At 32.7% G+C, this 18,335-nt stretch overlaps 1 protein-coding gene across 1 annotated transcript in view; it reads left to right on the top strand.

The window, feature by feature from the left end:
- LOC129218636 (transient-receptor-potential-like protein) overlaps positions 1-18,335 on the top strand; it is a 71,505-nt gene that overhangs the window by 2,170 nt on the left and 51,000 nt on the right. The gene's annotated exons all lie outside the window — the stretch shown is intronic.

The raw sequence follows: 18,335 nt of genomic DNA, 5'->3' as shown, positions 1-18,335 counted from the left end.
ACTCAAAACGGAATCATCCACCAACTCTCCATTGGTGGTATTGGAGCCGGTTCTACTATTTGATTCCTTTCGTAGAGTTGGCGGCATGGTTAAGGGAAAAACTTATAATATCATAATACAGGCGAGGGCACGATACCTAAGTCTTCGTTTTCAGATACTCGTCAAAAAAGAATTAAAAAAAATAGTTATAATTTTGAGATCTTGAATCAAAACTATGATTTTCGCAATCACGAACTGCAATAGGACTCTACCCGTAGAGTTTCTTGATTCTACTAATGGGTTTTACTGAAATCATAGCTTGGATTCAAAACATCAAAATTCAAATGAATGCCAGGCGCTGGTTGCTGGATGTTATGTGCTGGATACTGTTTTCGTTTAAAAAGGATTGTGTGAAGTCGATAAGGTCGTTTATAAATACTTCGATTCCGGGACGGATGGATATATATTGCATTATAAACGTAGAAAAATAAAATCAAAGGACGGACGTCATTTAACGGTCAAACGAAAACAATAAGCAATTCGTGATTGCTCAAAAAAAAAAAAAAGGAATAATCACGCATACAGGGTGTCCGAAAAGTACTTGACACATTTAAAAAATACATATAAAAGCAACAAATTGCCGGTTCAAGAATGTTTTTGTGTTTATAAAAGTCTTCGTATGTGTGCCTGTAAATCTATCTTCTCCGGACTGTCAATGTCTATCAGGTCAATACTGGTACTGTTGAAGTGCGGGACATCCAAGGGAAGCCATTCCGCACTGTCTGACCCCTCAAAAGCTTAAGCTGCCCGAGATATGAACTGATAAAAATACTATTAAAACGATCAAGTGTTACCCGCTGCAGATGGCGAACGGAGCTTGGCGAGCGAAGTGAGCAGGGGTGGAGCTCCATTGTTCGATATAAACAACCTAGGAGTTGTAGGGAGGTAAAAGATTCCTCTCATTGCTCTCACCTCCTTTTATATTTTATTTTTATTCCTTCCTCATAATTAGATTAGTTTCTTAATAATTTTTAATATTTAGTTTTTTTTTCTATTTTTTTCTTTTTTCTCGAGAAGAAAGCGAAGAATAAACATTTTAACATGAAAACTTTTTTTTTGGCCATTCCTGACTTATTTTTTTACAAAACCAGAAAATGCTAAGATTCCTTTGAATTTCAGTTAACTGTGGTAAATTAATTTATCTTAAGCGTTTTGGCGTTCTTCCCATTTAATGCACTGTCGTTGACTTTGATATATTTACAACTATAAAACTTCATTATTCAGCAGCTGAAATCAGCTTGTAAATTTTTGCTGCCGTTTTTCAGCTCTTGATTTAGTATTGAGAGTCTGATAAATATGTTAGTTTCGGGAATAAAACTACAACCGGTGAAGCAGTGTGCATCAAAAGGAAAATTTGAGCTCCTTACTTATGAATAAAATATTTTATGTAATCTTGTAGGGGGAGAGCTGGAGAACGTTTTTATGCACACTTAATTGATTTCCTTAATTCACAAGATCGTTCTTAAAACATTGATATATCAGGTATGTTTTCTTTCCCTTTTTACTTCCTTTTACAAAAAAGGAAGTATTGTATTCGCGAAAAAATTTTCTCTCAAAAATCGGCCTTAATTTCCATTTTGCTCACCCCCGAATGAATGTTGAGTTTTTTTTCAACCCGACCACACGTGGATATATGCCTAAGAACCTACAGACATCCGAAACATCCATTTTGACGACCCCCGAGTTAATTATAACGAATTTTCTCGTGACGTATGTGCGTATGTGTGTATGTATCTCGCATAACTCAAAAATGGTATGTCCTAGAAAGTTGAAATTTGGTACGTAGACTCCTAGTGGGGCCTAGTTGTGCACTTTCCCTTTTGGTTGCTTTCGGATGTTCCTAAGGGGAACTTTAACCCCCTTATGGGGAGAAATCATTGTTAATTTCGAAGTAAACTCAAGCGGTGTTATAATTTGTCGGACACTTGGCGATATATTGCAGGGTCTTTTGATCACCAAGATTTGTCGCCAACTTGGCGGAAAATTTGGCGATAGTTTTTTTAATTTAATTTTATTTTTTAATTTTAAATTTGGTTTCAAATTGGCCACTGTTGGTGATATTTAGAGAGTAAACAATTGAATCACATTAAAATTTCCAATAATGGGGAAATGACATTAAATTGGAGTAAAAGGAAGTCATGTGATGCACACATCAGCTCATTTACTTAACTATTGTGTAGATAAACTTTCAGATACTTATAGCCTTCTTTTTTTTAGTGTTCCGTGTTTTAAAATACTTTTATCTTGTTTATTTTTTAAAGATCTGAAATTACATTGCATATATATATATATGTATATATATATATATATATATATATATATATATATATATATATATTAGGGTGCGTCTTATTTTTAAAGGTGTTATTTTTTTATGAGGCACCCTCTCATTTTGTTCCTTTGGATGAAAAAAAAATTCTCATGTATCAAAAACAAAAATTGAATAATATTTAGAGGGTGCTACCACTGCTGCAAAATTGGTCAACTCTCTCTCTTTTTATTTTTTTTAAATTTATTTATTTAGTGTGGATAGTAAGTAGCAATCAGTGAAAAGTTTGTATTGTCACATGGAACTAACAAATAGAAAAATTACAATATTGCTGAATGTAAAAGACCGAAAGTGTAAACCTGTGATAAGAATGGCATTACCGAACTTTCAAACGCTTTTTTGACATTATTACATAAAATGACAGACATGAAATGCTTATTTTTTTCTGGTATATATAAGAAATAGGTATTTGTAAACCCAACCAACCTAATGTCATGTTGGTTAAAAATATGTCAAGAGCTAATTTTTGCACCATTTTTTTTTTCAAAATGAATGCAATTTTAATCACTGGTAGCACCCCCTAAATTATGTTCAAATTCTATGAAACTTTTATGTGTGTATTTTTTCATCAAATGGAAGCATTTAAAGGGGTGCTCCATAAGAAATTCAAAACTTTTTTAAAAAGTGCCTTATAAGACACACCCTAATATATATATATAACGACACATAAAAGAATAAATTCAAAAATTTTGTACAGGGTTCGTACTGACTAGTGAATGAATCCTCCCCAGTGAATGAACACCTCGTAATGTTTTTGAAAAAAGAAGGTTTTAAAATATTTTTCTTATATGAATTCGCACTAGTCGTGCATTTCCAGAAAGATAACGACTAGAAAATGCTGCGTTTGTCCGCTGGTTGAGGTTTTCATTCACTGGGTCGAGGTACTTTTTTTTCATTTAACCAAAAAACTCGACGCTGACTCGCAAAAGTTCTTGAAATTTTTTTACAAGTAATTACATATATCATCTAAAGTGCTTTTGTTGTCATGTTCCAAAAACTACAATTTTTAACGATGCTATGAAATTTTGAAACTGAAATTTCGCCAAAGTGTTAATTCACTGGTCGGCCTACCATATAATACATATAATTTGCGAAAAAAAAAAACACTTTGTAAAATGTAAATACCGCTATTAACTTTTATTTATCATTGGCAATTCTTGCCAATGCAAAAACACATTATTGCGAGGATGACTTTCTAAGACCAGAAACATGTCTTTCACACCTCCCATTAAATGGTCCATTATTTGATCTAGAATACTCCGTAATTTAACATGATTAATGGTGCTCAGAAAAAAGTGGTTCTGTTAAAATGAAAAGCATTCAATTAAAATAAATAAATAAATAAATAAATAAGCTGAAATATCTATTTCCCTGTGTTGAATGCACTTGCTTTTTAACTTATTCTTTTTTACAAAAATTGTTTAAAATAGAAGGAGGAAATGATTAAAGAGAAATAAGTGGTAGATAAATACTTGTTTCCTTTATAAAAATGAGCTCTTTGTTTTGAAAATTAAACATTATTTCATTCAAAAAGCAAAGTATTTCTTTTTCCTCTTGTACTTTTTATTCTTTTTCATAATCCCTCAACTTTTCATTAAAAAGATTTCTGCTTTTAAAAAATAGATTTTAAAATATAGTGTTTCTCACAACGTTGAGACCTTTAGCATCAAGTCTAGTTCAATTTATCATACGTTTTATTTTTGAAAGGTGGTTTTTTGCAGGAACGCCATAACTTCCTGTAATTTATCAAACTATGTAAGTAAGACCTCATTTTAAAGATATTTTAAATCACTCTCAGCAAAAATAAATAGACTGTAAATTACAATATTCGTAAGTTTTTTTCTGAGCTTTTTATGTAATAAAACGTCGCAAACTAAAGATTGCATTTTCGTCTTTGTTTATAAACTTTATATGACTCACTTTCGAACTACATCAGTTGTTACGGTTACAGTCATATTCTCGCGTCGTTACAGTTACTGTCACATTCTCGCCTTTGAAATATTTAGTGTTGCCAATAGTATTCGTTAAAGGATAGTCTTTAAAGACTACAGTCGTCTATCCTCTGACTTAGTTATCATCTTCAATACGATCTCCATATCTAACGGGAACTTTTCTGATGCGTCCAGACCTTCTGGGTATTAACTCTTCTTCTCTGTCGTTCTCTTCTTCGCCAGTTTTCAAACATTTTCATCCCTTGAGTTGACTGGCGAGAGCAGTGGTCGAGTAAAAATGTTCTTTCTCCTTCTATCCAAGTTGGGAAACTCTGTAAATGTCACTTGGTAGAACCTCAGTCACCACTAATGGTCTATGATATTTTAGTTGGTTCACCAGTAGTGATTGGTAATCTTCTCACCACAGCTATTTCGCCTTGATCAAACTTCTTAGTTTTTCATTTCCTTTGATCGTAGTACTGCTTCATTTTTTGTTGTTTCTCTTCTATTGTCTTTAGTGTATCAGCTTGTACCTTTGCAGTGTTCTTATCAGCATCTTCATCAGCAAGCATCCTCGAAATTCCGTCGTTGAATCTGGGTGAATATCCGTGCAACATTTCAAACGGCGTTTTATCAGTTGTGTTCTTTACCGTGTGATTTAAGTTTCTTTCACATTTTGTGATGTTTTTGTCCAATCTTTGTGTCCAGGATGTGGCATACTTGTCGTAATTGCGGGTAAGACAGTTCTATTAACTCTTTCAGCAATTCCGTTGCCCTGTGCTCGTTGAGTAAAACTTGGAGTGTGCTTTTTACCGTTCGATTTACAGTACTCTTCAAATGCATGTGACGTGAAACAAGGTCCTCTATCACTGATTATTCACTCAGGAAGTCCAAAATCATATACTAATTCTTCTAGAAAATTTAGAACATAGTGAGCAGAAGTATACTTAGTAGGATTGAGTCTTAAAACGAGTAAAATTGTCGACTATAACTTAGTAAATGAACATTTCCTTTTGAACTTTCTGTGAGTTTAAATAAGTGGTTAAGAAGAACTATGGCAAAACGGTCTTTTTTTTTCTGGTTTGATGGCATGCAAAAATCCCTTGTTGCTTTCCACTTGAAATTTTATTGAACAAGCATTCGAAACACATCGCTATATTGTTTCGCGGTCTCAAAGCAACCGCAAGACATCTAATCCCCGGAATAACACTAAGATATCTTACTGTTGCTCTGAGGCAGCGATATGATGCTTCACAAATCTCTTCACTGAAGGAAACCAGTAAAGTTTTTTTTATTTTTGAGACTATTTTGTCAACAGAAAATGTCCCATTAAGTCGTGAAACTTCACGACTAGACTTTTTCTCATACTTTTGGGCACTATGTATAAGAATTTAGTCTTTCTTTTGTCTTGAACCTTACAGTACAGCTTTTTATTCTTGTATTCAAAATCCTTTATCCGTTGATTTTCTTCCTTTGTTCTTTTGTAAGTCTCTGTTTCAAATATTTCGAGAATATGACTGTAACCGTAACAACAGATGTAATTTGAAAGTAAGTCAGATAAAGTTTATAAACAAAGTCGAAAATGTAATCTTAAGTTTACTGCATTTTATTACATAAAAAGCTTAGGAACAAGCTTACGAATATTGTATTTTAAACTTTAGAAGAGAATTTATTAGCGTCTACAACGGTAGTGACGTGAGTATTTTTGAAGTATTCCAAAATAATTTAAATTGCATTACGGATTTAAAGACTAGTACGTACTATAACGAACTGCAAGACTTCTTAATGGTATTAGAAATTAAATAGGACACTTTTATTGACATAAATAGAAAATAAACGATCCTGCTTAGCGGATTTAACGATTGAAACTTACGATTATTGTATTTTACAAAACCATTCACATTGGGACAGGGTTTTTTTTTTTTTTTTTGAAAAAAAAACAATTAATTTTTTTATTTTATTTAGCATTGCTTTAATCTTTAAAGTATACCATTTCGCGAGACAGTTCTTATTAGCTGAGTTGATTAAAGCGTCATGCTAATTACGCGATGGTCGTAGGTTCGATCCACCACATGGGATAAAAAATATCGATTTTTAATGACTCATTTTTCCTTGGATGAATTCGGATCAAACTTTTCAAGAGTATATAATCTAAGCTCATTGCAAGATTCTTAACCAGTTTTGCTGTAGCAGTGAAATCAGAAAAAAAACTTCTTTTTTTAACATGGTAAATCTATAATATTATAAATAATACCTCTTAAGAATGCGTTTTTTTTTTTTTTTTTTTTTAGCAATTACTGTAACAGCATCTTGCACAAAACATCAAGCATCCTGTAGTCCTAAGCATTAATTCCTTGGCATTCATCCCCTGTCATGAATTTTGAATTTTGACATCTTGAATTCAAATTATGTTTTTCGCAATCACGAATTGCGATAGGAGCCATTTGTACAAAAATGAAATCCGACGATACAATTCGTGATTGCGAAAAACATAATTTGAATCCAAGATGTCAAAATGTAAATGAATGCCAATGATTGGATGATGTGTGCTGGATGTTTTATTTATTTATTTATGAATTTTTGTTGGTGCTTCCTTAATACTTACATAAACTTCAATAGTAAGGCATCATTTAAAACGGTTTTTTTCCACTGCCATTGGCGAAAAATAAACGAACAGTCTCATTTTTTTGTTTTTCCAAAAAATACCATTAAAAATTAGGGTTTTTGAGAAACTACTGTTGAGCGCGAATGCGTCATATGGGTCAGCTAGTTTTTTGGAAATTTTACTGGAAACAAAAAAAAAAAACATTTCCCGCTCTGTCCGCTTAATTTTTAAAAGAAATACATTTACTTTTTAATAACCTTTGGTGTACGCTTTTATTTTTGTTTTCTTTTTGTAAATTAGCAGTAATTACTGATAAAAATAATATGGATTGATTTTGTTTTAAATTTATCGGCTCTTGTTTTCTCCATTTCTTTTCAAATTCCAGTTAAATTCATGTGGCATGCAAATTTTATGCTATGCGTTATCGATTAAAAAGGAAAATGCGAGTCCGTTAAGTAATTCAGTATAATGATATTGTTGATATTACGTTTGCGTTTTTAACGTAGTCGTTTAGTAAAGGCACGGATTGAGCCGGTTTTTTACATAAACCGGTATTAGATTTCTGTTTTCGACCTGATTGAGAAGGATTTGTAGTGTAAAAGTATCGAATAATAAGTATCAATTTAAGAACGAAAAAATATTTTGAAAATTTATGGATCGAGCTGTTTTTGTTACTAAACAACTCAATTTCTACGTAAGATGTCAAATGATTGTGTGGAATTCCGGAAAGAAATGTCGAAGCCTAAAATCTTGAAAACGTATGCGGATTATTTGAGTGTATTTGTGTGTATATATACAGGCTGACACTGACTATAAGTTACCAGGGGTGATTGTGTTCCGGTATTTTACCGGATTTCCGGTATTTTCATCTTGATTTCCGGTATCTTCATCTTCGAAAATACCGGAACTTCTATATTTTCAGAAAAACCCACTTTTGTAAAACTTAGGGCGATGTTTAATGAAACACCAAAAGTCCAAATTGAAGAAGTTTTGTTTGGTATAAAGCGTAAGCTACGGTCATATTTTGTAAACTCTATGGTAATTAGCGAAGAACAGCTGGGTTGGAGGATGGAATAAAGGCTAGATAAGAAGAATCTTTAAAAAATTTCAAGAAATGAGAAAAATTAAAAGAATTTAACTCCCACCATGCACATGGACGTATTAAGTCCAATTAAAGCTTCGAGTTTTAGCCCCAACAAATAATTATGTATATAAATTATTTTTATACATAGTATAATGTGTACATACACGTAATATGTACATATATATGCCCATCAAAACACTTTTTCTTCTTCGAAAAAAAAAGTTCAGGTATTTTTTCATGGAGTCACAATCACCCCTGCTATAAGAAGGCTAAGTTTTACCGGATGACAGATAACATCTAAACAAGTTATAATAACATGAAACACGTGGTCGCTAAAGCGCTACATGCACAAAAAGTCGGTAACGGACAGATGCAAAACGTCACATATTTGTTACACTAAGATGTTACAAGCAGCAATTTAGTTTTTAAGAAAGGTTAAATTCGGTTGTAGAAATTTGCCGCCTGCAGCTGCATTACATGCGTCACAACGGCGAGATTTTCTGATTTGGCTTCTCCGATCGTTGTATTGTCGCAATGACAATACAGCGGTGGGGGGGGGGGGGGTATTAGAGTTGCAAATCCCCACTATAAACAACCTCTTTAAATGTTTCTTAAAAAATCAAATGTTGCTTAAAATTGTCTTTGTGTAGTAAATACTCATATGTGACCAGTTTCGCTTTTGTCTGTTTTTGGTTTTGTGCGCATGTAGTGCAAAAGCATTGAGTTTGCGACCATATGTTCCGTTGGATTCTTGCTTGCTTAGATGTTTCTATCGACCAGTAAAGTTTTGCCTTCATGTTCAGACCCCCCCCCCCCCCTTGTGTATATATTGTAGTTACGCATCCGAAAAAGTTTATTATTAAAACATAGATTCCTTTTAGTATTACAGTGTATATAAGTAAAATACTGATGGTTTCAGGTAAAATTGATTGTATGATTCGAAAACAAGCTAGAATTACATGAATTAAGTGTCGAAAATATTAAGGAAAAATTATACTTCTGTAGGAATAATCAATGACTAGATGAGAGAGAGAGAGAAATTTAATTTCAAAAAAATATATGAATATCACTACCAACGGTATACCACTTTCCGAAAATAATTTTGTGCTCCAGTGTAAGACGAATAAAAACTAGAGTATCAGAAAATAGTTCTTCATTCTCTGCTACTTCTGCCAAAGGCAGACAATTATTTTAAACTACTAACGTAAGTAGGGGAAACTTGACTCAATTTTTGGTTTTTCATTTCCCATTTTTTTTGTAGAATAGTTAAAACGAAATAAAAAGTATACGTAAATGGTTTGCCATTCTGCACATTATTATGGCTAAAAATAGTAGCATCATTCCAAGTAGAAATGGTACAAAAAATTATATTCATCAAGTCTGTAAATGGGTCAAGTGTCCCTATTGCTAGGAAGATTTGACCAGACTCAACACTTAGGGAGACATGATCCCCCTCATGAATGTAAGAGTCATAGATATTGAAATCAAAAACGCAGGTTTGATGGTGTTTTTTGATTAAATAAGTGATACTTGAAGTGAATATACAAAATGTTCACTTTTTAGGTAAAGTTTGACATATATCTTTCTTGCTATTAATCTTACTCCATATCAGCAGCAGAGCAAAAGTTGAATTCAAAACTTTATCAGATCAGACCTAAGTAATATTTCAGTTTTTTTTACATAGTAACAACTCATTAGGCTCAAATATTGTTAGTATTTTAGTTATTTGTCAATTAAAAACAATTTTTTAAACCAAAGTATTATGTAATATAGTTATTCATTAAAAAAATATTAAGGCCTTCGTATTCACGATATTAGAGTCATTGCATTAAAGTCAAATCATTAGGCCTAAATGACAATATTTTATCCATTCAAAAATAAAAATTTATTGAAAAAACATCAAATTAAACAAAAACATCAAATTAATCTTTGGGCCAAATCTCCCTAGTTAGCTTGGAGTAAAAACTCCCTAGTTCGCTTTCTTTTGTTTACCTTAAATATTTAGCAATTTAGATTAAAGTTACATAAAACTGCTGTATATCAACAGGTAGCTAGAAAAGTGACTAAAACGTGTATACTTTTAAAATTCATTTCCTCAAAACTGGAGGAAGAAATCTAAAACACTTCAAATTCTTCAAAATTTACTTTTTAGGTTCAATATCATTTAACACAAAATTTCTTGAAAACCACTGCTAAATCTGAAATGGCTTATCCCTGCAAAATACTGTTGTGTGACTGGTCAACCACTAATATGACTAAAATTTTCTCTAAATATCCTTTTCATGGAAAAAACCTTATGGGTCAAGTCTCGCTATGGGTCAAAAAACTCTCTAGTTTCCCCTACATGAAATAAACCGACATCTCAGAGACTGCAGTTTTGTCTTTGTTATAGACTCTGCCTCCAGCTCGGTTATTCCCATCGATGGTCCAGGCTGTTGAGTTCATAACAAAGACGAAACTGCAGTCTCTGGATGGAATAACCGGGCTGTTTCATGTAGTTCTGCCTTAACCCTAGCTTAGGGGCTGGTAACTTACTGCTTAATTACTAACGTAAGTGTTGTCTTAAGAAATTGGCCCTACAAACTGGTAAACTCAGTTATTTTGAGATTCTTAAAGAAAACTATTGAAAATAATTTTAGTGACTTTAAATTTGAAAGGGATGATTTTTCAGGGTCAACTACTGCATATGATCCATCGTTTGATGAAAGCACTATAGCATTTCACTGTCTTCTAAACTTGTATCCGTTTAACTATGAACTAAGGTACATAGTTTAAATGTATCTATGTTTCTTGCAGGGAAAACCTTAGTAGAAAATGTCTAACTTTTCAATTCAATTAATATTTTTCTCGCTTTGAGTGATCGAAAAAGAAAAAACAAAAGCAGTTCCTTTTTCTACAGAGTGTAATGGTAAAACGAACACCTGCGAATAAAGGTCTTTAGACTGACGTTATCACACTGCCTTATTTGATGAGGACAATTCTCATTTCCTATGCACTGTTCTTTTTTTTTTCAAAATAAAATTTAAACGAGAAATATCATCCTGATTAAAATGTTGCACTCAATCTTAGATGCAGCAAGTTCGGAGGATAAATTTTGTTTCTTTGAAAGAGAAAAAAAAAATACGCAACATGTTCATCTGCAGGGACATAAAACGGAAAATTGGTGCTATGAAAGCAAGTGACGTTATTTCATATCGCGAAATTGATAACTGTCAATTGTATGAAAAATTCATAAACAATTTTTTCAACCAGGAAAAGGCCAATAATCTTGAAGTTCAGTCGTAAGCAGTTGCTCAGTCATAAGCGGTAGGTATGAGTAGGAAATGTTTTCATCATTTTTAACGCAATAATACAATCGGAAGAATTACCCAGAGAGTATTGAAATTCTTTTTGTATCTTACATTAACAAATACACCACAATAGCAGGCTTACGAGTTTTCTCTAATAAAAACTGAATATGGACAACTGAAAACAACATTTTCATCTCATTTTCAAATATCTCAATATCAATACATCTCTCTTAATATTGAAAGTTACTGAAAAATACTATCTTGTTATAAAAGATAATCTAGTTTGATATACACTCGTGGTTTCAAGACGAAAAACGATTATTTCAGCTAATGCATATAATGTAAAATCGTTTTTTCTACGTCAATGATATAACTCATTTTTAGTCTTTTTATGCAAATTCATTAAGGTAAGTTAATTATGTGGTAAGTTTTATTAAATGTTAGCAAAAGATAAACCATCCTTTGGTCTTAAAATGTTAGTTCGTAGAATAATTAAATCTTGCTCTGTTTCCCATTCTTGTAATATTACTGAGTCATAAATGTGTGTAAATACAAGATTTATTGATTTACATTGTATCTTTTTTAATGTCACTTCAGTCCTTTTTTATTACTCGTTACCAGAAATTCTTACTACAAATTGCGAAACTCTTTTTTTTTTTTTTAATTTCTTTTCTACGAGTTCGTTATTGGAAGGGAAATTTGGCACGAGAATAAGACACATTTTCAGTTAAAATGAGGACGATTTTCACCTCGTTATATGTGATCACCTTATTTTAAATGCTATTCATGACGCTTTATATAATTTACACGATAATAAAAAAAAAAAGAGAAATGGAATGCTTAAATACAGCCAAATCGCTGCTTGCGAATATAGAACTTTTGAACTGATGTGTATGGAATTTTTATCTGTGATTAATGTAAATATTCGAAGCAAAACCTTGAGATTTCTCCTCACTCATACTTGTTGCATGTTAAAAAACAGCAGCTCGTTTTTAATCTGTGTGAGACTCTTCAGAAAAATTAAAGCAAGAGAAAAAACTGCTGCAGCTGGTATTGTTTGCAAAGCAGATTTTTTACGAGTTATGAATCAACTTTGAGAAATGGTTTTATGCTGACCGCGAAGACAAAGTCAAAAGACCGAGCAATTACGTAATGTTTCGAACTTTTCATTATTGTTTTTTTTTTTAACTATTGCCGCTAAGCGGTTATAACAATTTTATAAAGATTCTAATTCGCTAACCTTAGTATCAGTTTTATGTTTGTTGAGTAACATCGTTGAAGATAAAAAATGTGCACTCAAAATTAAAATATTGCTGTCAGCTGAAAGTTGATGGAAAAAAAAAGAACAAAAATGCAGAATAATTAAGTAAATTGAGGGAAAGATAACTTTGCTTTTAAGGCAAGTAAGGTTCTTCTTATTATTATTTTGATTTTAAGTTACACTATCCAAGTGCAAAGAAATTATTTATTTCAAATACTACTCTTGTTTCTAAGGTTGTTATCAAGGTTATCTTAGGCACTGAAGATGTAGGAAAACGATCATTTCGAAAATGCATCAAAAGGTTCTTACGTTCTGTTTCATTAAAAGTGAACTGTCAATCTTTCTGAAAATATCAAAATAATTCAGCGTAACTGAATCTATCTATTTTAAACCATCCCACTCATGTTATGTGCTGTTTGTTTAAAAAGAAAGGAAAACTAATGAAGCATTGTATAGTTATTTAAAATTAAGAAACAATGATTACAAAAGCTACTTAAAATGAATTATTTGCCTGGTTCAAAGTTATCATGTCACTTAGATTCAGAAGAGAAGTGGGAAATAAAATATATTATTTCAATAAATATAGTGTAACTTTAAATAAATAAAGTGAGAAATAAAATTTGTTTGAAAACTCCCTACTTTTTATTCATAGCATGAAAAAATGTTTAAAATGTACTACATTGCATACTGGTCGTGCATTATGATGCACGACCAGAAATTTGAATAACTTGAAACCAGCATTCAAGAATAGGTTCAACGAACTGTATAATCCCCGTAATAGCGAACTGTATAATCCCCGTTTAATGGGATTATACAGTTCGCTGTGTTGCCAAATTATTTTTTGAAATGGAAAATGGAAAACTGATACTATAACTTTTCCAAAAAAGTGCTTTCAAGTTAAATATGCGGGAAAATAGTTAGCGGTGCAAAATTCCCTAAACGACTGCATATGTTTTATTTTAATCGGAGTACTTGAATTTTTCTTCCCAAAAAAAAGAAAAAAAAAAAACGCAAAGTGAAACCAGTGGTTCTGTGGTGGAAGTATATGCGGAAGGTCGTGGGTTTGATTCCTACCGGTGCTTTGAATGTTATCTCCCGATTTTCTTCTCTGAATCTTTTTTTTTCGTGTGTGTATGTGTGTTTTTCTGTTTGAAAATAAAATAAAGGAGTCCAACTTCTCCAGGGATGGTACCCAATGTGCCTATAGTCTTTATTGACTATGAATACGCCAGCAACGACAAAAACGCAAAGTGACTTGCGAGCCTCTAAAACTAGGCATTAACTGTGCATTCAAATAACAAACCCCGTCGCTATGTTTTTCTTATCTTTTTCTCACCAAGGCAAATTGAAACACATTTCTCTTATAAAACTTTCCTTTCTTCAATATCCGCATAAGTTAAAAAAGAAATAAAAAATTAATTTAAATTTTGACATCTTGAATTCAAATTATGTTTTTCGCAATCATAAGTGTGTGTATGTAGGCGTGTGTGTTTGTGTGTGGGGTATGTGTGTTTGTGTGTAGGGGTATGTGTATGTGTGTGTAGGCATGTGTGTTTGTCTGTGTGCTGGCATAAGTGTGTGGGTAGTTGTGTATATGAATGTGTGTATGTGTGTGTGGGGGGGGGGTATGTGTATGTGTGTGTAGGCATATGTGTTTGTGTCAGTGTGCAGGCATGAATGTGTGGGTAGTTGTGTGTATGTGTGTGTGTGTATGTATGTGTGTGTGCGTGCGTGTGTGTAGCTGCGTATGTATGCGCGTGTGTGTAGGACATGGATGCTTTCGCTATAGGAGCAGCATCGTGAGGAACCGGTCGACGGTGACAGGGTGCGGAGGGTGGCGGTGGGAAAATAAAAAGATAGGACATCAAAACAATCAAATGAGAACAATAAGCAATCGTGATTGCTCAAAAAAATCCCACAGCACACAAAATGCAATCGGTGCAATGCGAAAAATCGGACAGCACACAAAATGCATTATTGTAAAAATCCAAAATAAAAAATCACTAGCTCGCTTAATTTATAAAAATGATAGAAGACTCTGACCTAAAATGAAGCACAATTTCACTTACGCTCGTCATAGGACTAATTGTTAGGTCCATGGCACTAGGCATGATGAAAAAATATACTTTGTGGCGAAAGTTATTTCGATTTTATTCCTTTTAATACATTTCGTATCCTTCCATTCTTCATGCAAACACAATGTAAACAACGGGCCACTCGTTCTGATCATTTATCAGACTTAAGGGTGTTTCGATATAATCCAAACTAAAGAACATCGCTTTCCACTTTTCTTGTCACTCCATCTTAGTTACACGTTGACCCCTTTTCTCAGGAGAGTGATTGATTCCAGTTCTTCAGCCGTTACAATTTCATTTAATACATAATATAATATTAAACAAACGTTACGATTGTACAACAGCATACTCTGGGCCGTATTGTAACATGTACAGTTCTAGGTTCTCATGCAGAGTGGCAAGTTTTCATTTATTTATATTTTTATTATTATTTTTTAATATTTATATTTACTGCTAAAAAGTATTTTGAATGCTTTAAACGTTGTATATATTTTTCAAACAAGCCTTCCTTCTTGGACCAGTAACTTAAGAAGTTTACCGTGTCTTTATGTAGCAAAATATGCTACATGAAGATTAAAAGGTAAATATAACTAATTCATGCCGAAGATTAAAATCAACTTAAATAATGTGTAATTTACCAAAGAATTACAGTTAACAGTTGCTTTTGTATTTTATGGGACATATATTTTGGATGACATCTAAGCTCCAAATTTGTTTTTATAAGTTATCAATTAAATATATATATATATATATATATATATATATATATATATATATATATATATATATATATATATATATATATATATATATATATATATATATATATATATAGGTTTTGTAAACACTCATATTCTACCGTGAAGTTTTTATGGTTCTCAAAGGGTTAAGAATACCGTAGAGCCAGTTCATCTTCAGTAAAGCAGAAAACCTTTAACAAGCCAATAGATTAGATATATTAAAAATTTTAAAAAAAATTATGTGAATTATTACATATTAGATAAAAAGTAGACGATTTGAGTACGGAAAAGTTTTTGAGAAGCTAGGGGCTTCAGAACTTCTTTCGTTTTAAAACGAAGTCTTGATTGTGAGTGAGTGACGTTCACTCAGAACCTAGCAATTTTTTAGTGTTTTTTTCATTGATGAAAAGGCACTACTGTAACCTCGAAACAGCTATTTTCTGCAACAGTTCGGAGCTTTTCGTTCGGTTTCGTTGGTTATTCATTTTATTCATACTTTAAAACAAATTATTTTTATTTATTTATTTATTTTATTTATTTATTTTTTTTTTTTGCAAAAAATAATCCGTAACTTCATCAATGAGCTTCAGCTGAATTGAATCGATGAGTTTAAAAACCACTTACCCCACCATCAAAACTTAAGTGGGGATGCTTGGTTTTCGTTCTCGTCCATTCAGTTGAAAACCAGAAAGCTATAGATATGCATAAACTTCGTGAAATAACTTTGTAATAAGTTAACAAAACTGCACTCGAAACCCCCCCCCCCCCCCCCGCAAAAGAAGCTCTGGGACAATATCGTCGCCTCAGGGCAGCAGTAAGATATCTAAGCCCGGGAATCATACTAAGATATCCTAATGTTGCTCTGAGGCGACGATATGCCTGACTTTAAGTCAATCTAACATTATGTAGCAGACGTAGCATTGGAAGTCATGCAGTATTTTTTAGTACTTATCATCAGGCTCCTTGGTAAGAAATTTTGTTGTTCAAATTAAACAAAAATACGATGAAACATTGTCTCGCGCTCCGTTGTAAAGTGTAAAAGCAGGTGTTGATTAACTATTCGTTGTACAATGTTTTCTTTTTTGAAGAAAGGAATTGCAAATTTGCAGGATTTCTTGCTACTTAGTGGCAAGAGTCCTTCATAAACTACGAATAAGTAACAGCCCGCAGTTAGATAAAATGAAACTTTAGAACTTGACGTTTTCATTAGCATATCAGCAAAACTAAATGTCCTTCTAGAACTGCCTTAAATCTACCATATATTGCTTAATAAAATGCAAATTAGTTTCTGCTCTCATTTGCAACCGGGAGGATAAAGGCTTTTTCTTTCCTAGCATTTTTTTTCGTCTTTCCTAAAAAAGATAAATCCTGAAATATGTTAAAATTTTAATTTCATTCAAAAATATAATAACATTATTGTTGAAATACTTCTGGTTCTATTTCAGTTTCTAAAAAAGTCTGCACTATCAAGTTACTAAAGTAATAATAATAATAATTAATTAAAAAAGTAAAAAACGCTGTTATGTGCAAGTGAAAAAGGCTACTTTCAGTGTGAAGTAAATAAGAAAGACTTCTCTAGAACGGTATTTTCTTTCAGTCTTAGCAAAACCAATGATTTAAGGCATAAAACCTGGGACTAATGAACGTGATTTGCGGAGAAAAATTGAAAAGTGAGCAAAATTGTCGAGTCTAATTAGAATAGACTAAATAATAAAAATTAATTCTAATTTTGACATCTGAAATTCAAATTATGTTTTTTGCAATCACGAATGTGTGTGTTGTGTGTAGGCGTGTGTGTTTGTGTCTGTGTGCAGGCATGAGTGTGTGTGCGTGCGTGAGTGTGTGTAGTTGTGTATGTATGCGTGTGTGATGTGTAGGATATGGATTCAAGCTGGAGACGGTTTTCGCTAGAGGAGCAGCATCGTGAGGCGCCCGTCGACGGTGGTGCTGCAGAGGAAGGCGGAGGGAAAATAAAATCGTAGGAATTAGCAATCGTGATTGCTCAAAAATCGAAGTTTTTGAAATGTTTTGAAAGTGCAAATTTGATTTCCAAGGCTCCTAGGGATTACAATAAAATATGATATTAGACTTAATGTAAGGACTTTAAATTGTCATCTCTGTTAAGTAGAAAATAGGTTTTTCTTTTTAAAAAAAGAAAAAAAAATGTTTATATAAAATGGTTAAAATGAAATATCCCTCTCCATAGATTTGTTTTTCAATACAAAGAATTTTCTAAAATGAGGTCGAAGTGATATATTCTCCCTTAGTTATGGAAAAAAATAATTTAATTTGGTTAATTTTTTTTTGAAACTCCGTTTTAAATCGGGTAATTTGTTGAACTTGAGAAAAAGGTGAGTTTTATGCTGAATGTTAAAAGGCAGCAACTTGCGGAAAAAAATCTTACAAAATCCTGTTCAGATGTTTTGTGTGTCTATTAAATCTAACAACACCATATTTAAAAAAAAGAATCGACATTCATGTAATACTTTTAAGAGCTGCTTGCCTGACTCAAAATGGAATAAATCTCTTAATGTTTTTCCTCGTCACACATAACTTTTATAACATTTTTTTTTTTTTTTTGAGCAATCACGATTGCTTATTGCTTTCATTTGACTGTTTTTGACGTTCCTTTGATTTTTCCCACCGCCACCCTCCGCACCCTGTCACCGTCGACCGGCTCCTCACGATGCTGCTCCTATAGCGAAAGCCGTCTCCAGGTTGCATTCATGTCCTACACTTACACGCATACATACACGCACCTACACACATATACATATATACACCTACACACACATACATACACCTACACATTCACATACAACTACCCACACACTCATGCCTGCACACAGACACAAACACATATGCCTACACACACACACATACACATACTCCCCACACACACCTACACACAACTACCCACACACTCATGCCTGCACACAGACACAAACACACATGACTACACACACACACACATACATACC

This window comes from Uloborus diversus, chromosome 3 (assembly GCF_026930045.1).
Source record: "Uloborus diversus isolate 005 chromosome 3, Udiv.v.3.1, whole genome shotgun sequence".
Lineage (NCBI taxonomy): Eukaryota > Metazoa > Arthropoda > Arachnida > Araneae > Uloboridae > Uloborus > Uloborus diversus.
This window is presented reverse-complemented; position numbering and strand designations above follow the sequence as displayed.